Source organism: Pelodiscus sinensis, chromosome 11 (assembly GCF_052426305.1).
Source record: "Pelodiscus sinensis isolate ZL-2025 chromosome 11, ASM5242630v1, whole genome shotgun sequence".
Lineage (NCBI taxonomy): Eukaryota > Metazoa > Chordata > Testudines > Trionychidae > Pelodiscus > Pelodiscus sinensis.
This window is the reverse complement of record NC_143062.1, coordinates 43,252,923-43,279,185: the sequence shown is the minus strand read 5'-3', so window position 1 is coordinate 43,279,185 and position 26,263 is coordinate 43,252,923. Positions and strand designations below refer to the sequence as shown.

Genomic DNA, 26,263 nt, shown 5'->3' with positions numbered 1-26,263 from the left:
TGGAAATGGGAATGGTAGATATTCCCTCTTGGGGTGGGTGGGGAAGCACACCAAAGGAGGTGGGGTGGAACCAAAGCAAACAGGGAGTTGTTTCAGAGCAGGAAGACTGCAGCAGGAGCTGGGACCATACGGCTTTGTGGGGTCAGGAGGAAAGGGGGTATAGGAATTCTTGGTGGTTTCAAGCTAAGGGGAGAAGCAATAATGCTAGTGGGGGAGATAAAAGGTTTGTGTTTTCGGCAGAAAGGGAATGATTGAAGCAGCACAGCCTGGCTAAACCTGTCTCATGCGTTGTATGTATTTTAGTATCTTGACTTTCCTTTCCTTTGAAAGTTTTTTTTTTTTAAATGAAGAAAGAACATTTTTACATGAGTGCTCAACCCAAGGAAAATTTCCAAAGCAAATAGCCTTGAAGAACACTATAATGCAATATACAGCAGAAATTCAGAACAGAAAACAATACCACCCCAACTCCTTTGTTTGTCAAAAAAGTTCAGCCTGCCCTAATCAAACAGATACAACCGGCGAGAGTTTTGATGTGAAACAGGGTGACCAAGAGGGTGCTGGATTGTACAGAAGAGCAAAAATGCTTTCTTTTTAGGCTGCTCATTTGCAGCCTTCACCTTACAGGAGGTCAGTGGGAACACAGTAGCCCAGTAATATGATTCCCTGGATAAGTAACTTTTTTTTTTTATTTCTGCTCACTCTAGAGGGCATACTTGTGTTCTTTATTCATTGAGACTAGGGAATTTGCCTTTCGGAAAACCTTAGCCAGACTAGGGGCACACCCTTGCTGTCAGTTTATCTGATGAAGATATTGTTAAGAACAGTTTCTGGGTATTTTTTTGCTTGTAAAAAGCAGCCTGCAGTGTGATATTTTTTTTCAGCTCTGAAAAAGGCAAGGTATTAATCCACTATGCTGCTGCTTCTCTTTGTTAAACTTGTGCAGAGTGGCTTTGGAATTCAAGCTAACCAGTGTGATGTGTAGCTATTAATTTTGTTTCCTTATATTCCCAGACCTCTGTCTGTGTTGTCCACTTGTCTGACACTTAGACTGTGAGGGCGCATCTACCCACTGCACCCTTACCTCAAAATAAGCTATTGCATAGCTTTGTTTCAAGTTAATGTCAAAATAAAGTGCTATTCCAAAATGTCTCTTAAACCTCATGGGAACGAGGTTTACAGGGACGTCGGAATAGTGAGCCTGTTATATTTCGAAATAACGGGTGAGCTCAAAAGATGCGGAATAGTTATTTCAGGATACTTCCGGTATCCCAAAATAGCTCTGCAATGCAGACATAGCCTAAGTGAGGAGCTGTTCATCTGTATAGCTCGTAGCACAATGAAGCTCTGAATGCGTGTGAACAATACCAAGAAAAACGATTGTAATTGCCAGAGGTCTCTCTTATGCACAAGAAGAGTCCTAAAAAAGATGAATGAAGCAGTGCTTCTCTCTCTGAAGTAACTGGTGAGCCAAAAGGATATTTCTTCCTTGCAGTACAGTTTTCTCCCAGATTAGATTAGATCTTGTGGAGCAGGTGACTTTTTCAGTCGCATGGAGTACGGGTCATTTGCTAGAATTTTTTGGGTACATCGCACTTAACCAGTTCCCTGCTATTGCCTTTGGTGCACATTGTCTCTCCTGTTTTTTGCCTGTGCCATGTTGATTTAATCTCCAGTGGGCTGTACAATTTTGGGCTGATTTTGATTGTTGGGTTCAATGTTGATTGTGGGATGGGTTGGTGATGGTCAGGCTAGATCAGGGCTGGGCAAGATGTGGCCCAGGAGGTTAGCTCTGGCCTGCTTAACACTTTGATCCAGCGTGTGGACTGCATCTGGCCGCTTTCTATTTAAATAGTGCTGCCCATGCTGCCGAATTCGCAGGTGGCGGCTTAGGCAGCAGGATCCCATTTAAAGGGTTCACAGTCACGGCACTACCCCAGCAGGGTCCAGAACTGTGAGCCTTTTGACGGTAACACGGTAGCAACAGGGCTGGGAGCTTCAAGCCCTTGGCTGTGTTTTTAATTCAGAACCTCTGGCCCAGGCAACCCTGGGGGAAGGCTAGTCCCCAGCCCTTCCTTCCCAAGCCCTGTCCTTCCCAGGGGTAGAGCTGGCTGGTGACCATGTACCAAAATTCATTAAGTGGCTTCACTGCAAAAATGATTGCCCACTCCTGGACTAGATGATTTGGTGTTGCCTTCTGATCTTAAACTCTTTGACCATCTGTTATAAAAAGGCAACTGTCCAGAACAGGTGGGTAACGTATGGCTTGTGGGCTGGATCCGACCACCATCTTACTGTGACGTGACCCGCAGCAAGACTCAGGCCTTTCCCCCACAGCGGGACAAGCTGGCACTTGTGCTCCAGCCATGCAGTAAGTCTCTGAGCCTTGGTGTTCTCCCTGCAGGGCTGGCGAGTGAGCGAAGCCTCAGTTCTCTGAGTCACAGGTGAGTGAGATGAGTGTCTCTTTTTTGTGCCTCTCACTTCTGTGTGGCCCCCAACCAAGGTTCCCTCTAATCTTCCAGCCATTTGTGGATATTTTTCCATCCATGTTCAGAATAATTTTTTTTATGTGCACTGAGGCATATGTGAATGTGCACCACCAGTAGGAACCACAGTAGCTGTGGGTGCTCTGCTAATCATCTGGGTGGCATTTTAGTCTCTCCTGAGCAAGCACGCAGCTTACAGGGAACGCTGCCCTGACTGATAATGTTTTTATATGTCTCAGTGGCCCCCAGCTGAAAAAAGTTTCCTCACCTCTGGATCCAGAACTTTGAGGATGCCCTCTAGGAGGTGCAGTAAATGATGGGTTCCCTCTTGAAATAAGAATTCAAATATTTGAGGGTCAAGTTTGCCCAAGGAACCGAGAGCCAAGAGGCCTAAATGGTGTTGAGGAGAAGGTAAGTTGTGTTAGTGCAGGTGTGAATTTTGACACATCCACTATTTGGCAATCAACGGTTCTTTCCAGCATAGTGAATGTAAATCCAGGAAGCCATCGAGAGGAAAGAAAATCTAAAAGCTGGTGAAGGGTTTAAATTTGCTCTTTGAGAGGACTTCATTTTTAGTGATGTGGAATGCTAGAGAGTTGGATAGAATAAGAGAGGCTTAGGATGCCCAGAGGTGAGTGGATTATTTCTGCTGAGTTGCTGCCATTACATTCCAAAGATGGGATTGAAGTAGAAGAGGGTCTTGAACTTTTGTAAATGAAAGAAATCTTCTTTCATGCTTGAAGTGTGACTGTGAAGAGCATTGGTTGGTATCAAATGTTATTTTGAAACTAATATAATGACTGGTTTGATGCTGATGGTTAAACAAATTACAATTTCAGCACAGCTGTAACACTGCACTGCCAGTGATAAGCTGGTACCTGGGTACTGTGGTGGCACCTTGATGCTGTGGCAGTGAATGTGTTAGCATTGTACAGAGAGCCCAATCTGTAGTTGATTGCAATCGACGAATCCCATTGACTTGAAAGGGCTTTGGTCATGGCCACAGAGAGGCAATTTATTTTACAGCAAAAAGCTGTATAGTCAGACCCATTCATCTGAATCTCTGTAAAGCAGGGATGTGAAAGGTTAACCAGGTAACTGGTAAGCATCACCTTAAATAGGTAATGCTTACTGGCTCTGGTTAACCACATGGGACTGGAGCAGCTCCCCAGGTAGGGGACTGTGCTAGCCCCCTGGGGGCCACCGCCACTCCCGGGGCAGCCAACTATAGAGCCCGCAGCAAAGCCTCCCAGGGAGAGGGACTGGCAGCCCTTGTCAAATACGCTCCCGGGGAAGCGGCAGCAAAGGAGATGAGTAAACGAGCTCATCTCATGAACCAGGTCCTGCCTGACGGCCCCACCCTTGGGGACTATAGAACAGTTGACTAACCGATAAGAATTCATGAGGTTATGCGACTATTCAGTTAACCGATATTTAACATCCCTAGTCTGTCCCGTGGACGGAAGTTCTTTTTCTGAGATGTTTCAAACTCTTTTTCTGAGATGTTTCATGTCTTTGATGCAGGCCATGTTGGCTCTGCAATGGTGAGTGTGTGCATTGACCTCGGTCTGCCTCACTGACTCTGGCATGGTGTCTGTTCTAATTTAGTTAGACCTCCAGTGACTTGGGTTTGATACTGTTGGTCAAATGATCTTTAGCCTCACTTGAACCTTCCAGGTGCAGAGTTAAATTAGTCTGTCAATAGACCAGTAGCGAAACAGATCCAGCCATCGTGTGATTCTAAACGCTGTGGTTGGTTCAGTGTGTTGAACTGAACATGTCATAGTAAGTTATGGGGGATCCTCAGAGATTGGTTTTGTGCCCCATTCCCTTCATCACACTTCAGTGTCAAGTCTTACATGCTTTCTTTTGGAAACAGCTTGGTAGATATGGGCCAAAGCCAAGGCTCTTTGACATTCAGATTTGTATTTTGTCCCTCCTTCCTTTTCTGTGCCCTTTTACTTATCAGGATGTTTTGTTCTCATGTGTGGCATTGCAGTCTAGTCTCAGTGAAGGGAAGATGGTGCAAAAAGAGAAAGCACAATGCAAGTGCTCATTCTGAAAGTCTGAAGATGTCTTTGGTGTATCCTCTTCCCTCCCCCTTTTCCCCTGTCCCCTGAAGAGTTGCACCTTTGCATCCCTGTTGCATTGGTCTTTCATGATGTGGTATAGAAAAAGAGGCTTTCTTCAAGATCTGAAGTTTGATTCCTGCTGTTAGTAGCCACATAAATGTATGGTCTTCTATGAGATGATCTGCCTTGGCTCTGTCATCTTGACTAGCTGAAATGCAAAGCTGAATCTGAAGCGGAAATGAACAGAATTGCTTCATGACTTCGGAAAGGTTCCTCTCTATTACAGGCTATTTTGGTCATCACTTTTTCTCATCTGTTACCCCCAAGTTCGCAAGCTACGAGGGAGGTAGAAGAGGAAGAGAGATGTGCCACTTTACACTGAAGGTACTAATACTATTGTTCTTTCCCTTTTGCTTTCTTGTAGCTATTGCCTGACTGCTGTAAAATGTTTCCACGTGAATTGTCATGTAAACTGGTGAAATATATACTTGTATCCTTGAGGGTGTTTTATTGTAGCTCTTATCTGACTGGCCGTTCTAGGCAGGGTTTCTGGTAGGGGTATTAAATATCAGTCAATTGAATAGTTGATTACCTCATGAATTCTTATCATTTGCTCGACTATTCTGTAGTCCCTGGGGGTGGGGCCAGCAGCCAGTGTACTCCAGCCCTGCTCCCGAGGAGCAGTGTGGGGTGCCAGGTGGGAACTGGTCCATGAGGGGAGCCAGTCTTAAAAACCTGCTCCTCTTGTGGACCAGCTGCCTGTCGCCCCACGCTGCTGCCCCTGATACAGAGGCAGCAGTGTGGAATGGCAGCAGCCTCTGGCCAGTGGGGTAGGGGTGGTCTGAACTCCTACACCCAATGCAAGCCAGAACTGAGCTGGGCTGCCTACCTGCCTGGCTCCTAATACACTTGAAATGCAGAGCCGCAGCAGGGGTAGGTCCCAGACCTGGCGCAAGCCGGGACTGAGCTGGGCTGTTGGCCAGCCTGCTAAAAAATGTCCGGGCAAGTGTGGGGTGGTGGTGGTGTGTGTAGTTGATAGCATTAACCTATAAGCTTTTGCTTGCAAGTTAATCGACTACACTATGACATCCCTGGTGTCTGGTATCTATCAATGTGAATTGAATGCTCAGGTGAGGTTCTTACATTGACATCATTATCTGACCAATATTCTCCCCCCCTCTCCTCCCCAGCACCCTGCCCAACCTGCCATGGACTCTCACACTTCCCTGACTTTCTGCTGAGGAATAACATGTTGGTAAAATAGCTCCATTTATACAATTTCAGTACCTCTCTTTGCTCTCCATTTCTCAATGGGTTAATTTGCTCAATGTGTACCTTTTTAAAAGCTCTTTCTGGAAATCTCAATTCTGGAGCCCTTAATTGGTCAGAGTTTTGTCTTCACATAGGAGCTTTGCTTGAGGAAATGCTACCGAACCCAAAGCCTGAGCTGTTAAGTCAGGGGTGGGGAATCTCAGGCTTGCTTGGATCTGGTTCCTTCAGGCTCAGGACACCCCCTACCCCCACATTGGGGAAACTACATTTGTGTTCCAGCCCCACCACTGCCTCACTGCAGGACTGGAGCATACAAAATCTGCTAGATTGGGCCCCCCGGTTTCTGGTGTGCGAGGGGATTGTGGGGAGTGTCTTTCTCCTTTTCAGTGGGCGGCCACGTTAGTGAAGGTTTTTCTTCTCACTTGTGTGCGGTCCCCGGCTGATTTTTTTTTCCTGAGAATTAGTGGCCCCTGACCTGCATAATTTTGCTTAATGCAGCAAGAACTGTTTGGACTGCTGGGACTTTGAAATGGAAAATTAATTGGTAGTTTCTCCTTTTTTTTTTTAAAGTGATGCTTTTAGGAACTATGTGCATATAAGTGTTTGTTTGGACTCATAACTGCAGAGGACCTTGGGCGGTATAAGGAAGATGCTAAGAAATGCAAGATTGTACTAATTGTATTTCAGTTCTGTTGGATCAAAAATATGTGCTCAGCATTTGTACTTGTGTATTGTTTTCTCATTTATTTTGCGTATTTAGAAAATGCCATGCTCTGCAAACTGCTGACTCTGTGTTTTCTGTGGAATGAAAACCATCTGGACAACTTGACTGAATTTTATCTAAGTTCGTAGTACTGTGACAAGCTCTGTTTTGTTTTCTAGTTAGATCAAGATCAGAATTTCAACGTAATTTTATGAAGTGACCACAAATTTAAATATTGCCTAGTCTCTAGAATTTTAATAGCAACTTGAAAGTTTTAGTGAGCTTTTAAAAAATAGATGTTGATGTCCCATAAACATTTGTCTTTTCAATAGCATTTATAATTTGCCATTACTATACAATTAGTCTGAGTTGCCCCAGTTCAGCAAAGTATTTAAGCACATGCTTAAGTCTCGTTGAAATTTATGGGATTTAAACACTTACTTAAAATTAAGCAACACTTAAAGCCTTTCCTGGATCAAATCCTAAGGGTGAATCAGATCCCAGTCCATCAAAGGACTTAAACAGGTTCTTAACTTTAAGCAAGTGAGTAGTAGCATTGTTTTAGTGAGACTATTCATTGGTTTAATGTTAAAGTGTGCTTAAATATTTTGCTGGATTGTGTCCTTAGGGTTAGATTCTGCAATGTGCTGAGCACTCTGTCATTGATCCAGCAAGAACTGAAACATATACGTCACTCTTAAGTGGATAAAATGTCTTCCTCATGTATTTAACTTTAAGCATGTATTTGAGGGCTTTGTTAGTTTGGGGTAGGGATAGTTGACTAGTTGAGTAGTTGACTACCCGATAAGCATGTGCTTATTAGGTAGTTAAGCGACTACTCAATTAGTCGCTTCCCTCCCATCTTGCTGCCTCTGTCAGCCTCTTTTCAAGCAGAGGTGCAGCATCTGAGACCGGGAATGAGCTGGGACAGTTGATTCCCAGTTTGCACCAGGTCCCCTGCTGCACCTCTGCATTTTAAATGTATTAAGAGCCAGACAGCTGTTACTACATTTAAAAGGCATGGCCTCAGCGGGGTTAGCTCCTGGAGCTGGGAGCTAACCCCGTTGTGGCTCTGCAGTTCCCCCTAATCGACGAATCAAGTAATTGATGGAAATTCCATCGACTATTCAATTAGCTGATTAAATGAAATTTAACATCTCTCATCTGAGGCAGGCATGTTTTCGGTACTTGCCAGAAAAGAATAAGAAATACTATTGAAGTTGACCTTTCTGACTCTAGAATATTCCATTTTCACTGATGCATTCGAATTCAAATTCAAAACAAAATTGCTTTTGAATGACCGTGAGATTTAAAAAAAGAAAAGGTAAGAAATTCTTCCAAAACCACGGAAGTGTAATCTTTTACTAACACTGGATACAAATATAACAGAGCATTTGTTCAGTCTGTTTTAGGACAGCCAGTGTGCTACAAACCAACTGTTCAAAAACCCTTTGAGCCTCAGTAGTCTTCAGTGAGGAAAGTATCTTTTGCTTTGATTGAGGGAAGAAAAAGTAGTCGAAGAGGGTGCATTCTCAACACGGGGGAGTTTCATATATTCTGGAGAAGTGTAATTAGATTTGTGCATACTAAAATTGGTAAACTCTGATTCTCTGGCCTGCTAATAAGCGTATAAAATGGACAGTGCATTTATTCTTTGCAGTCTTGTGCTGTTATTTTCAAAGTCAAAAGCTATGTTAGCAATAGGACATTAGGCTTGATGGTATAGCTGTGCAAAGGTCAGGAAATTCAAAGTCAAGTTTCCCAAGGCAATTTTAACTTTTGTCCCACTTTGAATATGTATTGCTATTTATGTCTTCCATTCAGAGAGATCGTAACACAGAATGATTCAGGACAGTCTCTTTTGCTGTTGAAATATAACAGTACAGAACTGTGTTGCTCGGTTTTCATGATTGCTCTTCTAAGAAGGCTGTTTCAGTAAGTTGATTTTTCTATGGTTTCTTGTCAAAACTGCAGTCGTCTGTCTGAAAAATTGGATATTAGCCAGATATTACATGGGCTCTTTCAGGACAGGGTCTTGATATATATACATAGTAGGCAGGAGATTTTTCTTGAAGCCTGTCTCACCTTTTCTCTGTGCTTGCAGAGATTCCCTTGTTTTTTGACATTTACCTATGGCTTCAAATCTTTCTGCTCCAGATGGTAGTTCAGGGCTTGCCAAACTGATTAGTTTGTTGCTCTAGTGTCTCACATTGTGATAGAAAGTGTGACACAATATGTGTGACCCTTTTAGTGCATTGTGGAGGACAGTGCTTCAATGCTTTGTTCAATTTCTTTGCCAAAACCTTATTATTTGTGATCTTATCTTCCTGCTCAGTATGTATAATAACTCAACGCTGTTGATTAAAATGTTGCAGTTGTTTGATGCACCAGTGCTACCTTGTCTGTTACACATCTGTACAGGAAAGCAGGAATTGCTTTTAAAACAACCAACATGGAGGTTGGCCATTTGTGTCTAGTGTTAGATCTAGACCGGTGATGCTCAGGAGCCAAATCAGCAATTAACATTACCCAGGAAGACCTACTCTAGAGTGAATTCAGAAGGGGTGGGGCCTAAACAGGAAGGGGCTGGGCTACTCCACCCCCAGACCATGATTAGTCTGGGGGTGGGGGAGCCCCTTTGCCCTGGAAAAGGCACCCATGTCCTGGAAAAGGCTTGGCACATTCCCACACCCCCAGGCCAATCGGGGGCTAGGGAGCACGAGAAGCCTCCTCTTGCCCTGCGAGGAGCATGTAGTACTTTGAAGTGCTGTGGGCTCCTTGCAGGGCTGGGGCAGGTGAAGGAAGCTTCATGCAGCTCCCCCACCCCCAGGCCCTGATTGGCCTGGGGGGTGGGGGAGCACACAAAGCCTCCTCCGCTCTCCACCCCGCCCTGTGAGCAGCGCGCGGCCCTTCGAAGTGCAACATGCTCCTGGCAGGGCAGGAGGAGGTTTCATGCGCTCCCCCGCCCCTAGGCCCTAATTGGCTTGAGCAGGGCCTCCGCGGGCTGGATCCACCCACTTGGCGGGCCGAATCCGGCCCATGGAGGTCATTTTGCCCCCCAACCCCCCGTTCTAGTCTCAGTATGGCAGTGTAGTGTCAACAAAACATGCCTCTTTGTAACTCAGGCAACAATTTCTAAGTCAGATGGGACAATGTGTGACAAAGCTGCTTTGAGTTAGCAAAATCCATCCCCACAGCACTAGAGTAGGACCAGTCTTACACATTTTTTTCCCCACGTGCAGACCTACACAGGACTTCACCTCAACTTTTTTCAGACTGAGGGTAAATTTCTAGTTTTCTGCTGCTTCAATGCGGTGTGAACTAGAGGCTGTCCAGCACGTGTTCAAAAAAAAATTGTTCAGTTACTTTTGGGGTGGCTTCAGTCTTTCCAAGTAACATCACGTGCCAGATCTTAGAAATTCAATACAGATTTCTGGTGGCTTTCTCTGTTATTCCTGCAAAGAAAAATCCAAAGAAACTCTATGCCAAAGTGCAGTCTTGTTTGATACTAGAAATGAATATGAAAGTAGGGATCTGCCTGGCATTCTGTTAGATATCTCATTGATCAGCACGAATTTTTCTGTATAATCAAGCTCTGACATGTTTTTTTGATAGTCCTGGTCAGCTGACTAGTGTCTGCTATGGAAAACAAGCATCATATACAGATCCAAGGTTTTGTTCCCTAAGGTTTGCCAATAACTATTGAGAAACAAGCAGAAAGCTAAAGGCATTTTGTTTTCTCCTTTAACACAGTTCTGTTTTGGGGAGGACTTAACTCGTCATCGAGAAACTCCCAGCAACAGTTGAGGACAGTGGGGATTCTGCAATCTTTCTTCGTTTTGTGTTTCTACCGTGTGTCAGTCCTTGATCTGCTGGACTGTTTCCTTTGCCTATGTTTCTAAACAGTAGTGTAGCTGTGGATGGTAAGCATAAAGCCACAGGATCTGTAGGTTCTACTTCCTACTCACAGGAGTATTGTGGGCCTTAGTTGTAAGGTGCATTGGAGATGTAAAGTCCTGCTATATACATGATAAACACTAGAAATAGGCTATTATGTTGTATCCTTCCTGCACGTCATTAGATTTAATGAGGATCTTGTTTTCTCTGAGTTGTGCTTCTAGTCTCTCTCCCCATAGCCCCAGCCTCAGCAATATGTATAAAAGAGATGGTGTTTGAATGTTCAAACACACTGCAAGGCCCTTGATGGGTGCCACCCAGGAGCACTTCTCTCTAAACAAAAGGCTTTGGGACTCAGGAGTTCATGGGACTGTCTGGACTCTAATGTTCTCTACCTAAAGGAAGTTATGAATCTATGCCACAATGGGCGTGTGGCTGGCAGGTCTGAGGGAACATCCATGCGTGTAATGGAGAGTCTGTGTGTTGCGTGCATCTCCAGGGTCCAGTGATCCTCTGAGATTCCCTACACTTTACCTAATCCTGCCAGAGAGCTCTCTCGCTTTCCAAACTGTGAGGGGGCACTATCCGGACCCCTCTCCTCTGACCACTGACATGGCTGCAGGCCTAGCTGGAAGCAACCAACCTTTCTGTTAGGGGATTATGAACAGCTTTCCTGTTTAAATTCTCATTGAATTTGAGTTGCTGCTCCAAACTAGCACCTTATGAACTACAGAATAAAAGTGACATTAATTACATCACCATTTGTGTTTATTATCAAGCCCAGTGTAAATAATTGCTACCTGGGGGAGCAACCACTGTGCATCTCTCTTTCATTGATAAAGGGGGCTGCCCTTATGAGCTTTCCCTGCGTAAAAGATTTACACAGAGTAAGATGGATTTGTTTGGGGTTCTGGTCCCTTTTGGGGGTTGGTTCCCTGGGTGCTGAGCCCTTGTAACTGAGCTAGTTCAGTGTCTGTGTTGCTGTGAAAGGGGGTACTAATCTCACCTCTGTACCTTGGCTGGGAGAAACAAGAGAATTGGGCCCAGCAGGACAGGATGGTGGGAAACCCCAGAGAGTAGACCAAGGGACATCCTTAAGGGGACTTTTGTGATTCAGCCCATAACAAGGGGTATATGCATGTAAAGGCCTGTTTTTGTTTTTATTCTTTACTGTTCCATCTTCATTCCTCAGGGGAGTGAATAAATATTGTTTTGTTTTCAAGGTGGAAGTTTTAAATTGCTTTAAGCAGATTGCTGGTCACTGGCCTGCAGAGCGAAAGAGTTGTCAAGTGCTTACCACACTTGGGGCTGTTGTGTTAACAGGGTAGAGCCCAGAGATCTACTTGGAGGGTTGGACCGTACGGTTCCACCTTGAGGAGGTGCAGGGAGCCAAGCCAAGGGCCTGAGAGGAACTAAGACGATTCTGAACTGCCGTTGGCCCTCGATCTGCAACACAGAGCAACTTGTGCTTGCACATTTGTGTGATGTTTGCCTGTAGCGCACTGTAAGCTTTTCAGTTTCTTTTCCTTGAGTGGACAGTAATTCCCTAGCTAGAGACCTGCAAATTTGACTAGTGCTTTACAGATCAATAAAAGTTCATGGGTGAAATTCTGGTTCCCCTGAAGGGAATTGTGCTGTTGATATTAGCTTCAAATGACCAGGATTTCACTCCATATCCTAAGAGCTTAAAATTTCCTGATCCTACATAATTGCAAGTCAATTGCAATGCATGTAGGTGTAGAGAGCCATGCTAGCAGATCCTAATGCAGGACTGGGGCTTACATTAAGATGCAACATGACAAGAGAGTAGTGTCCTCGGTAGTAGAGAAGAGACAAGAGTCCATTGTAATGAAGATAAAGAAGAATCTTTATGGAAACTGCTGGACATAGACAGGGCCTTTGAGCTTCCTCTGATTTCAAAGCTCCCAAACTATCTGAACATAACAACTGTCTAGTGTTGCCTCATGGATCTCCCTGAATCCAAAGAGAGCACAAGGCTTACAGAAATATGATCACGTTGTTTGTGCTCATTACTCATGTACGTGACTGAGGATTGAGGGGAAAAAAATAAGGTAGTGTTACTATGATGGGAAGACTAAGGCTTATTCTGTTGTCAAATATACTGTTTTGTATGTTTTGTTCTGCCCAGATGCGGTATGATGGAGGAAAAATTATAAAACGAAAAGCAATGAAAAAAGAATAATTTGTTAAAAACATTCAGTATGTTAAGGGGTGGATTTTCAGGCATGAACCTGCATTGGGTGTGTCTAGCCCAAATGCTTGCCCACAATGGAATCCCATTTTCCACCTGCAATCCATTTGGGATGGACACAGTGCTGTATGAAATCAACAAGAGCTGCAAGAGATCCGCAGCCTTCAGGGATACAGTCCCAAAAGTGTAATCGGGAGAGAGAAACTATACAGAATATATCAGTGCTTGTACCCGCACATCAGATATCTTATGACAACAGCACAGCAAGTTTTATAAACTTTTCCCAACCCATTTGTTCTTTCCCAGATGGAAAATTCATGGCAAGCAGTGGTTATATATCTTACTGGAGAACTATTAAATGTAGGATAGCTTTTAGGAGATACTTAAGTCAGACTATACAGTAGTCCATTGATATTAAATGTAAGTTGCCCCAAAAAACCCCAACCCCCCTCCAGACACATTGCACAACTCTCCCCCCCCCTTCAAAATCCACCCACTTGGAGGGTGGGGACAGGGAGGGCATCCCACAACAGAAAACAGTATTCATTTTAAAGGAAATAGAAAACATCTTGGATTTGTTAAATACAAAAAAAAAAAAAAAAAAAAAAGAGCGAGAGAGTGAAATGATGGCAAGGTTTTTAGTAATTAAAGTTAGGATAGGATTGAATATAGATGTTAAAACATACAGAAAACAAGAACAGACAAGATATCTGCTTTAAGACCTATAGATGACAATCATGATATAATATATAGATATTATCATCATTCTTATTTCCTTGATTCAGCTGGTACAGGTTGAACCTCTCTAGTCTGTCACTCTCTGGTGCAGCAGCATCCATAGTTTGGCATGATTTTAGTTAGCTGGATGACCACTTGTCATGGGTGTGGCCAAGTTTCCCGTGGTCCCATCAAGTTTGTTTTCAGCCACCAGTCCTGGCTCTCAGTGTTCTGTGCTTCTGTTTAGCTCGAATTTACCTCTAAATATCTTTGAAGAGCTCAGTAAGCAGTGGAAGTGTTGGTAATGCTGCTAAGCAATGTTGATCTCCTAAGGTCTGGCAAATACTCTGGTTCTGCACCAGTCAGGTCCTGAGGATGCTGGACTTAGAGAGGTACTACCTGTGAGTTGTATTCTGTCCTCCCCACCCGATCTCATTTCTTTAGATAAAGTGTGTGTGAAGATTGGAAGCTCTTTGGAGCAATGACAAAATGCAGGACTATGTAGCACTTTAAAGACTAACAAGATGGTTTATTAGGTGATGAGCTTTCGTGGGCCAGACCCACTTCCTCAGATCAAATAGTGGCCCACGAAAGCTCATCATCTAATAAACCATCTTGTTAGTCTTTAAAGTGCTACATAGTCCTGCATTTTGTTTCAGCTACACCAGACTAACACGGCTACATTTCTATCACTTTGGAGCAATGGACTGTCTTACTCCGTCTCTTTCTATAGTACCTAGTGCTAGCACAAAGGAGCTTCTTGCTGAAAGGGACATTTGGATGGTAGCTTAATAAAAATAACAAGGAAGTTAGGGCGGATTTGACACATCTAGATCCTTCTCATTATTCTGGTTTTAAAGCCAGATCTTGAATAGGTTTTATTAGACCTTTGAACAGCTCCTCGGGGCTAGGGTAATGAATCATAGCAAATGCTCAGTGTGTTGGCAGCAACATGACAACCTGTTTCACATTCTGTTCTCCTGCCATACATTTAAGAAACTATTGGGACGGTGCCTGCAGAATCTTTCCAAGATTCTTGGGAACTGATATATAACTGTCCGTCTCTCTGTTTACGTGTGTTGGGTTATTTGGATGGTCTTTTGATATGCACTGTAGTTGCAAAGCAGGTTTTCATTAAGAAATCTAAAGCTATATGCACTTGCGCTGTTGGGGTAAATGAGCCATCTAATGCAAAGCTGATGGAAGAATTGACATTAGTGGGAAGTGTTGTTCTAAGAAATGTAACTCAGTTTTGAAGGAATGTGAAAGAATTATATGATAGCTCACTTCAGATGTGCCATTAGTTACCCTGTCATAGCTGCTTGCTTTGATCTGGCATTTGTCTAGGTATGTCACATGCCAAAATCACCATTAATTGTTCTTTACATGCAATAGGAAGATTTTTAGTGCATACAACTCAACATACAAAAGTATTAAGTATTTGTTAAGTAATTTGTACCTTCATCCAACATTCATGATCTTTCTTGGGCTCAGGAAGGTGTTTTGTTTTGGATTAAGTGATTTTCTTTTTCTTACCCCCATACTCATGGAACTTTTTTTAAAGTGCTTTTCTTCCTTTTTGAGCTGGAGGAGGGAACAGCGTTACAGGGAGTACCTCCAAAATCTGGGACTCTCTGGTCTGGACCATGGATACTCCTGTAGCAGAGAACTTGGGAGCCAAAGGGCAGGAGGGCCAGCTGGGTGGGACATCAGAGTTGGCAAGCCAGCTGGGGGCAGCATGGGACCAGGGCTGGAGCCCTCCAGCAGCCCCCAGGAGCACAGGGCCGGAGCCCCACAACTTTCCCTGGCTGCACAGGAATGGGGCCAGAGCCCCGCGGCTTCCCCGGCTGTGTGGGGCTGGAGCTGCGCTGGCCCAGGACTGGAGCCCTGCAGCTTCCCTTGGTTGTGTGGGAACGGGGCTGGAGCCCTTTGGCTTCCTCGGGCTTTGCGGCTGCTCCCGGCTGCACAGGAACGGAGCCCCACAGCAGGAGCCAGAGACTGGGCTGCCCAGGGAGCCAGCAGTAGCTGGGCAAGCAGCCCAGCCAGGTTGTGGGTGGGGAGGAAGATAAGGCAGGGTTGCCTGCTGGGGCTACCTGCCAGCAGCGGGTTATGGGCTTGGGGGCCTTTGGCAGGAAGCCTCCGCTGGTCCGGCAAATTCTCTTGTTCGGGACTGGGTCAGGTCCTGATGATGCTGGACTAGAGAAGTCCAACCTGTATTTACAAGCACTGTCTGATCTTTTCAGTGCTCCTCTGTGGCAGATGGTGGGTAATATTCAAATTGTTTTATGGGGGAAACTGAGGCAGAAGATACCTAACTTGGTTGATTCCATAAAGGGAAGTCAGTCTGAGCTGTGATAACTGTAGCTCCTGGCTCCCGGTCTTGGCTCAGATGACTTGAACATGTCTTTCTCCTTACCCTTCATTAATGTTGTCTTAATCTAATGACTGGGTGAAAACAAAGGAAAGTTAGAGAGTAAACAGAACCCCTCTTACGACGCTCTGGAAATGTTCCTTCATGTCCACGATAATGTACAAACATTCCATGAAACATAACATTCCGTTTGTCCGAGATCCTCAGTCCTTTATTGACATAACCAAGTTAAAGCTCACAAACATGTGATCTTGGTATGTTACAGCATTTACGCTTAAGGGAGAGGGGAGGGGAGGGAAGCACAGAGCAGAGTGATTTTTAGCATAGAATCCTAAACCAAGCCCTTCCTCTCAGTACGAGGATACTCTCCCATCTTCCAAGAACATAACCTTTTCCATTGTTTCATTTTTGACAGGCTGCCTGATGGTCTATGGTAATACAGCTTTTTTTAATTTGTGCAGTGTCAGGAAGAAAAAGGTAAATCTGTAACCCAAGTAATGCTCTAAATTTAGAAGTGTTAAGTTTCCAATGTGAAAGATTTCTGAGGGCTCTAACGTTGGTTTTGTAATCAAAGAAAATGTATTTGCCAGAATGTGCTATCCCGCCAGAGGCTTGTGAAATAACTGTTACACCAAACATTCTGGGCTGAAATGAAGCTTGCTGACACATGCGGGTTATTGAAGGGTATTTTTGACTGTTGTCATGAGGATGGATTAGCGGGAGGAAATATTTTCTGTTTCCCTGATACAGGACGATATTGGTGCCATGAGCTTTTAAACAGAACTCAACGCTGACTGTGGTGGGTTTTGTGCTCAGAAGTGGGTGCTGTGATGCGGCTTACAGGCTCCAGAGAAGGACATGAATGTTCTCTGTTCTACATGACAGTGGACTGTTGAATTGACTAGAAGAGTGTGTTTCTTCAGTTCCCTGAGACATGCAGGCTGCCGCAAGCTAGTAGAGTGGAGGAGAACGCCTGCGTTCAAATGAGTAGGATCTGGCCAGTCCATGAGAATTAATCCTTTCAAGCCAGGAACAGCCTCCTCATCAGACTGGTTCTTCTCCAGACCACTCAGTTTTTAAGACATTAGCAGAGCTGTCCTGTCCATAGGATGATTCAGGGTGGCTGCCCCAGGCCTTGTGATGGAGGGGCCTTCAGCAGCTGCCTGAAGCATCCTATGGATGCAAGGGACCGGAGGATTACGGGGCCCTGGTGCGGGTCTGCACTCACCGCAGTGGAGGGGCTTGGTGTACCTCCGCCACAGCAAGTGCAGGAGGTAACACCTGCTGCCAACACGCCAGGCAGTTGTAATTCCCTGGATGCATTGCTCTGGGGAGGGGGCCAGAGGGCGATGCAGAGACTAGGCCGGGGCAGAGCCTGTGCCAGAGGTGTTGCCCTGGATCCTGCACCTAGGGCACTGGGGGGAGAGGGTTGCCCCCAGGCCCCGTGCATTTCCCCTCGCCCCGGGATGGCCCTGGACATTAGTTACAGTTTCAGGGCAATTATTAAAACATTAATTAGTGATGGTGAAAGCTGGGTTGCCAGAACAGTAAGTTCTGTCTCTGTGCCTAGAACTTGTGTATCTTGGACACAGCAGTGGTGTCTTCAGGCTTGATCATCGGTAGGGATGAGAGTAGTTCATCCTCCATGTCCAACCCCTTCTTGGCTTCTCTGATGCTGTGCCAGGCATGCTAGTGGTTTTCTGAGGTGGATGCCTGTCTGCTAGGGGTTAGACTGAAATTCACTGATATTGTAAATAATGATAAATAAATGTTGAGTCACTGAAAGTTAGGTCTGAACCATTGATCTAAGTGTGAAAGTCTCCTTTACTACGGTGAGCTGTTTTTTATTATACTCTTATCAAGCATTGCATATTGTTGTGTGCTGTAGGCAGCATCCTTCCTCTGTTTGGCATGACTGTTTGCACTAAAATAGTTCTGTTACGGTTGTACCCAAAGGTCTCAGTCGAGACTGGGGCCCAGTGTGCTTGGTGCTGTACATATTTAGCCGTGATAAGTTTACCATCCAAAGAATGTGCTTTTCCATTGATGGCTGAGCCTAGCTAGTGCCTTAGGTCACTGACAGTGCTTCCAGAGTGCTCTGAGGAACCCCAGGGTCACATAGTAGCATTTTCTCTTTGGGATGAGAGTCTTTTTTTATAACCTTTTAAAACTCTTGTGTCTACACTTGGCTATCATGTAAATTGGTCTCTCTAAGGTTTGCTAATATTTGATCTATGTACCAAGTCTTTGGCCTCCACTGTGGTCATATTTCGTCTAGGGTTATCAGTGGTTAATCAGTAAGCATCACCCTTTCTGGTGATGCTTACTTTTTAGTGGTTAATGGATGGCCAGGGCAACACCCCTCTTGACATGGGTGGGGGAGCTGCTCCAGCACAGCCGGGCTTGCCATGCTGCAGCTGGGCTGAAGCAGCACTCCACCCACCCCACTTGTGGAAAAGAGCGTCTAGATTGGCACGGACGCTTTTGCACAAAAGCACATTTTGCAGAAAAGCGTCTGTGCCAATCTAGACGCGGTTTTGCGCAAGAAAGCCCTGATCGCCATTTTCTCCATCGGGGCTTTTTTGCGCAAAATGGTTCTCAGCATTTGCGCAAGAGGGGTTTTCCCGAATGGGAGAGTCATTGTATTTGCGGAAGAACACTGACAATCTTACATTAGATCGTCAGGGTTCTTTCGCAAATTCAAAGCGGCCAGTGTAGACAGCTGGCAAGTTTTTCCGCAAAAACTTGCCAGTCTAGACGCAGCCAAAGTGTAGCCAGTAAACTGATTAAATGGGATTTTACATCCCTCATTCCATCCATAATCTTTGCAAGGGCCCTCGTATTGATGTAGCTCTCTGGTCTCCTCTGAGCATGTCCATACTGGTGTGACCTTATCTTCCCTCGTCTTGTCTTCAGTTGACGTAATACACAGTAGGCCCCATACAACTTCATGGAGTGTCCAGCCATTTGGCCATTACAACATCTTTATTTCCATAGTGGAAAGCATACTGATTTATGTTTTTGTGAGTGGCCTAATCTGTGTTCAGTACGTTAGCATGGGTCAAATTACAATTTTATGTATTCTACCTTTTAATTTGATGGGCATCTTTTTATCGCAGCTTTGGTTTGTTTGAGCACCATTGTTAGCAACCACTGATTCCAGGTATTTAAAGTCTTTCACTCTTCTAAGCTCTCTACCGATAATATCCTTGATGTTGGGTCTTTCTCCCTCACAGCCTCAGTCTTACCAATGTTCATACTAAATCCTGCCTGCTCAAAATTCAGTTGCCACTGTTCAGAGTTGGTTGGGAGGGTCTCATAATCTTCCATACGTATCACTAAATCATCAGTTAACGTCAGTCTAAGGCAGCTTACTCATAAGTGCTCCCTTATCACACCCATGTTGATGACAGTCATAAAAAGGTTCACTGCTGATCCATGATTCAGGTAAAAATTTAGTGGAAATTCTCTGCTGGAGCCCCATATCGTTTTGATGAAGGTGGGCATTCCATTATACATATCTTGGTTAAGATGAATATGTACTTCTGGCATACTTTTAGTTTGGTGGAACTTGGAGTCTCAGCTTTCTCCAGGTCCACAAATACCATACCAGTTACCACCTCTTTGTTCTCTGATCTTCTTTCTGAGGATCTGTAGAGTAACTATCACATCAGTTGTACTCCTTCCCAGCATAAATCCATACTGACCTTTCCAAATTCCAGCAGTCCCCTGCAGATGCTCTTCAGTGATCTGTCATACTTTCCTAACATGCAATGTCCATTTTATTGGGCAATAATTAGCACATAGTATAATCTCCTTTATGTTTAAAAATGGGAACCACAAACTTTTTACACCAATAACATTTATCAAATTTTTCATTTCAAAATCTACCTTCCTCAAAATATTTTACACAACAGTTGAAAGTAACTGTAGCAAGGAAACAATAACATAAGAAAGATAGAAAGTATGGCAGGAGACCGCCTTGGATCAACCAGGATATCTTACATGAGCTAAAAATCAAAAAGGAGTCGTATAAAAAGTGGAAAGTAGGTCAAATTACAAAGGATGAATCTAAGCAATCAATACAGGTATGCAGGGGCAAGATTAGAAAGACAAAGGCACAAAACGAGCTCAAACTAGCTACAGACATAAAGGGTAACAAAAAGCCTTTCTATAAATATAATAAAAGCAAAAGGAAGACTGAGGACAGGGTAGGCCCATTGCTTAGTGAGGAGGGAGAAACAATAACAGAAAACTTGGAAATAGCAGAGGTGCTTGTTTTGGTCTTCACCAAGAAGTCTGATAATGAAGGAATGCCTAATATAGTGAATACTAGGGGGAATGGGGTAGGTTTAGAAGATAAAATGCAAAAAGAATAAGTTAAAAATTATGTAGAAAAGTTAAATGTCTGCAAGTCACCAAGGCCTGATGAAATGCATCCTAGAATACTCAAGGAGCTGGTAGCTAAAGGCTCAGATACCTACTCTATCATCTTTGAAAAGTCATGGAAGTCAGGAGAGATTCGAAAAGACTGTAAAAGGGCAAATATAGTGCCCATCTATAAAAAGGGAAATAAGAACAACCCAGGAAACTACAGACCAGTCAGTTTAACTTCTGTGCCAGGGAAGATAATAGAACAAGTAATTAAGGAAATCATCTGCAAACATCTGGCAGATAATAGTGATAGGTAACAGCCAGCTTTGGATATTTAAAGAACAAATCATGTCAAACCAATCTGATAGCTTTCTTTGATAGGATATCAAGCCTTGTGGGTAAGGGAGAAGCAGTGGATGTACCTAGACTTCAGTAGGGCATTTGACATGGTCTCACATGACCTTCTTATCAATAAAGTAGGGAAATACAACCTAGATGGGGCTACTATAAAGCGGGTAAATAACCAGATGGACAACCATTCTCAGAGAGTAGTTATTAATGGTTCACGATTATGCTGTAAAGGCATAACAAGTGGGGTTCCACAGGGGTCTGTTTTGGGACTGGTTCTGTTCACTATCTTCATCAACAATTTAGATGATGGCATAGAGAGAATGATTATTAAGTTTGCAGATGATACGAAGCTGGGAGGGGTTGCAAGTGCTTTGTAGGATAGGGTCAAAATTCAAAATGATCTGTACAAACCAGAGAAATGGTCTGAGGTAAACAGGATGGTGTTTAATAAAGTCAAATGCAAAGTACTCCTCTTAGGAAGGAACACTCAGTTTCACACATAAAGAATGGGAAGTGACTGTCTAGGAAGGAGTACTGCAGAAGGGAATGTAGGGGTTGTAGTGGACTTCAAGTTAAATTTGAGTCAACAGTGTGACACACTGTTGGAAAAAAAAGCAAACATGATTCTGGGATGCATTAACAGGAGTGTTGTGAGCAAGACACGAGAAGTCATTCTTCTGCTCTACTCTGCACTGATTAGGCCTCAATTGGAGTATTGTGTCCAGTTTTGGGCACCACATTTCAAGAAGGATGTGGAGAAATGGGAGAAGGTCCAGAGAAGAGCAAAAAAATGATTCAAGGTCTAGAAAATAAGATCTATGAGGGAAGACTGGAAGAACTGGGCTTGCTTAGTTTAGAAAAGAGAAGACTGAGAGGGGACATGATAGTGGTTTTTAAGTATCTAAAAGGGCGTTACAAGGAGGAGGGAGAAAAATTGTTGTCCTTGGCCTCTGATGATAGGACAAGAAGCAATGGGCATAAATTGCAGGAGGGGAGGTTTAGATTGGACATGAGGAAGAACTTCCTGTCAGGGTGGTTAAACACTGGAATAAATTGCCTAGGGAGGTTGTAGAATCTCCATCTCTGGAAATACTTAAGAGCAGGTTGGATAGAAATCTATGAGGGATGATCTAGACAGTGCTTGGTCCTGCTGTGAGGGCAGGGGACTGGACTCGATGACTTCTCGAGATCCCTTCCAGTTCTAGTATTCTATGATTCTATAACAGCATGCATTAAAATTATTTTACATTTAGAATGCCTTAGCTCAGGCAACTGCTAGCTGTTTCACTCCATTTTGACTAAGGAAACTTCTTATCCCATTCACCAAAACATACTTACAGATAGCTATGCTGTGTTTTATACTTTCCAGCTAACGGCTGCTAAGTACTTTACTGTCCTTTAATGAGTTACCTGTGTTGAAATAGCAGTATTATCCACATTTGCACATGGAAAAATGGAGGCACAGTGAGGTTGTGTTTCATCCACAGGCATGTAGGTTCCATTCTGGTACAGCATTTAAGAGCAGTATTAACTTCAACCAAATCTTAAATTCTAGTGAAACCCAATCCCTGAATTTCAAACATGTGCTTAAGTGCTTTGCTAACTAAGGATATACATCTGAATTAAGGTCTTGGTGGTTTAGTAACACAACCAGCAAAGAAACTGTTGACCCCTGATCTGTTTCTGTGCCTAACTTTTTCAGACCCTATTTCTTCCCTTCTATGCATGGTAAGCTGTGTAAATTTCAGAATTTCCTTGGGCTGGTTGAGAGTTTTCCTCCTTTTAACTGAAATGTTGTTTTAATAAAAGAGTACCAAAAGGATAGCTACATACATCTTGCGAGAACTACTTTGGTTATGTTAAAACTAGAGTCAAAATAATATTATTTTGCAACTTTAGAGCATGTATAAGTCAAGGTTCCTTTTAAGTGCAGTGCCAGGGAAATAAAACAACCAGAAACTACTGCTAAGGATAGTTTTGTGTTGTTATCTCTCCACAAAAATTTTCTCCACAATCACTTGCTGTATGTTTATCTACCCTGCTAAAGATCATATGTCTCTTCAGTTCTTACAGGAAACAATACATAACCCTTCTTTTTTTTAAGACATTTATCAAAAAGCATGCTGCACAGTGAGTTTAAACGAATGAGCCAAACTCTTTCTGGAGGCAGGGCCGGATGATATGGAACAGAACAGTGAAACCGAACAGTATTCTTGCTTCATCATTTTTAGCTTTTCTACTGGTAAAGAGCAACCCTTGCTGGTAAGAATGAGAATAACAGAATATTCATTTTTTCTCTGTATTAGCTTTTGCTGAACTCTAATGATCTTTTTTTTTTTTTTTTTTTTTAAATAATCCTTTCCTTTTATGGTTAACTGCTTCCCAACACTATATTGTTTCGGAGGGAAAGCGTTAATATTTTCAACTGGAACCTGGTAGCAAGTCTTAAGAAAACTGCTCAGGAACAAGCTTACTTGGTGAGCATTGAGCCGCAGAAAAATATAGGTCCAGAGCTTGTTTGCTTTAACTGAGTTGTGTTCAGTTGAGTTGTTCCATTGAAACCCATATGTACAGTGTTAACACAAGTGAAACAAGCAAGATTTGGGCATCACTTAATGTTCACATTCTTACAGAGCTTTTTAAAAACAACAGATTGACTGAGTGGAGCATTTGAAAGTCCCTGCCAGTTCCATACATGTTGAGGAGCAGTAATTCTGTTTGGAATAGGAGAGGCAGACCCCACAGAGAATGGAGTATAGTAGATTGGTGCAGAGCTAGCCTACAAAAACTAAGCCACTCCGCAGTGAACAGGGAAAGATGGAAGGAAATAGTGAGGGAAGTATCGGATACCAACAGGTGTTGAGCCCATGGTTGTTGATGATGATGATGACAATGAATTCTATAATCCATTAAACACTATATTACACTTAATAATGATTGTCCCATTTTTTATTACCCTACATTCTTGTTGCTCTGTTTATTATCTCTTATTTGGGCAGAACGCCCATTGACTGTTATGATGGGAGTTTTGCTTGAGTAAGAAGTGATGAACAGAGCTTTGAGTATTATTGGTCAAACAAGAAAATATAAACTTAAAAAAACCTATATTGACTGTGCCAAAACAGTTGTAAGCTGAACAAGCCAAAGCAATTCACAAGGGAGGGGGTTATCTGTACAGCAAACCAAAACTATTTATCCTCTTCCACTGAGAAGAAGAGTCTCGCTTGAGAAGGGGAAATAGGGGTAAGAAACTGGTACAAAAATATACTTTTTTAAAGGCATCTTCAGAACATTGGTGGATCTAGGCTCGGGTTTGTTTTGACTCATCCCTGAGTGGATTATGGTTTCCTAGCATTCTGTAGATGTCAAATGCAAACAGAGACTGGAACATAGATGTGGCTGTTATACTTTATTGCTCTGTAAATTTCAATAAAAACATACGGGAAAGAGGGCTCTCACCACACATAGGTAAGTAGAGCAATAGAGATTAGAGCATGACCTGAATCATCTACTTTCAGTTAGACTTTGGGAATTTCTTCAGACGGAGTCCTGCTCCTACTAAGTATATGCCTAGACATGTTGCTTACACGTTGTTTACATCTATATGTATAGAAAGATCTTTGGCTACTTATTTTGAAGTAGCAAAGTCTTAAATAAGCCATAAGTTGCTCAGGAGAGCCTCTATAACTGTCAGCCCAAAGTACCCCTTAATTACGAAGGGCTGGAAAAATTCTACTGCTATGGTGGAGCAACAGGGAAATTGCCAGCTAAAGGCTATCCTATTGCAGTGTCTTGTGCACCCTGTCTGTGGGAGAACCCCAGAAGTCAGAAAGGGGGATGTGATCAATGGATATATGGGCTCAATTGGGAATGTGCAAAGTGCTCTGTGTGTTATATTTGAAAAATGTGCTCATTCTTCACATTGCAAATGCTGCTTTAAACAGCAGTGATTAGCTCCATGTGGTGTTTTTTACAGAAGTGTAATGTATGCTTCCATAGTTTTGAGAAACACGTGGATCAACAAATTGGTGTGTTGTGGCTCCAAGGACAGCTGAATGCTAGAACTCTGTTCACTTCAGCCTAGCTGGTAGCTATCGCACATGCAGAATGACAGCAGAACGTACTGATACCACAGAATGTCTGAGCATCTGGGGGTTTGATCATTGCTTTTTTGGCTCTCTCTGCTGTGGTTTTCAATCATGTGGATTATCAATGGATGTCATGGCATATTTCTCTGTGTTGTGGGGTTTTTTATTGCATTTTTGTCCGTTGGCAGTTTTCTTTCTTCTGTGCTCTTTTATACAAGATAATGTTGTAGGTCCATAAACCCAATTAGTTGAAGTGTGTAAATGTCTGAGTACAGAAATATGAGCTAGCTTTTGAGGGCTGCATTTCCCAGCCTCGAGAGCTGGTTTTTATGACTTCAGCTTCTAGTTATTTTCCTATTAGCTTCTATGTTAAAAAGGATCATTCTGGGTATGTATGTATGGTTTTTGATTACTCTGACGTACATCAAAGTTCAGTTTAATTGTTCAGATGAGCTTCTACTACAAAGATGTTCAAAATATTGCAGTAATACAGAATGTTATCCTCTTTAAGATCTCTACAGCAGGGATTATCTTTTACATATGCGTTTGGTGCCTAACACAATGGGGCCCTGATCCTCGCTCTGCAAATACTTTGTAATAAAAGTGTTCTTGCAATTCTGGAATCTGACAAAGATTTTTTTGTTTTATTTTGTTTTGTTTTTAAGAGCACAAATGAAATAAAGTGCATGCATTTCTTGAAGAGAACATCTGTTATTAGGCAGCAGTCAGAATGCTACCCAAGCTTCTAAATATCACAAACTTGAAGTCTGAGAAGGTTGTTCGAGTGCAAAAATACTTACGTATATTGTTCTCTAAACTAAACAGATCATGATTTAAAAAGTGGGAACATAAGACGTGCACAAAATAGTGGATGTTGCTTCTTTTATCCTTTGTATTAAAAGAAAACATAAGATAAGACACTGCATGATATTAAAGGGAAATTTTGGATCAATGGATCAATCTTGCCATATGTGAAAGCATTTTTTTCATGTGTGGAATTCACTGCTACTAGATATTGAGACCAATAGACTAATAGAATTGTCACTATTTAAAGGTGTAATGCCACAGCTACAGGAGCCGAGACAGAATATTTTTTCTATAAAGTGCAAATTTGCACTTGAGTTCCAAGTCCAATCAATATGCAATTGGGGTGGAGAGGAGTGCTGGGAAGATGCTTCCTCTCTAGATGAATCACTCTATAATAGTTTACAGTACTATGTAGTTTCTGGAGCTTGTTTATTTTTGTTTTGTTTGAAGCATTTGGCACTGGCCCTGGTCAGAGGGAGAATACTAGACTACGTGTTGCTGTAGCAGTTCCTATGTTCTTAATCTAGATGTTCTAATTCCTAATCCTATTTCACATCATGACCCTTTACCAAGTTTTTTTTATTAATATATAATCTGTGTGTATATCTTACTATATATTTTAGAAATGTGTGTTTGTCAGTCAGTCCGTTTGTTCAAGAACTCCTTCTAAATGGTAAGAGGTAGGATCACCAAATTTGGCTTCCTTTCAGCCTCACTTAAAACAAGGTAAGGGTTGTGCTATGACAATGGATTGTGCCTTGAATTTGATTGTTTCTCATTAAATGAAAAGGGAGAGGTCTGGTAAGAGGGACAGTTATATCGCAGACTGACCACTGGGGGTAGCAACGGGCCAGATATGGGGACTGGGACAGCTATAACCCATTGGGCTGGCAGGGGTGGAGAAAGGGACAGC

At 43.0% G+C, this 26,263-nt stretch overlaps 1 protein-coding gene across 3 annotated transcripts in view; it reads left to right on the top strand.

Annotated features, from left to right (window-relative positions):
- The window catches only part of MITF (melanocyte inducing transcription factor), a 192,967-nt gene that overhangs the window by 13,866 nt on the left and 152,838 nt on the right, over positions 1-26,263 (top strand). The window contains exon 1 of one of the 3 annotated variants that reach the window (XM_075938580.2): positions 3,954-4,942. The exons of the other annotated variants lie outside the window; for them this stretch is intronic. The gene's annotated coding sequence lies outside the window, so the exon portion shown is untranslated. Of the gene's footprint in view, positions 1-3,953; positions 4,943-26,263 lie in introns of those variants that run through there. 3 annotated transcript variants of the gene reach the window in all.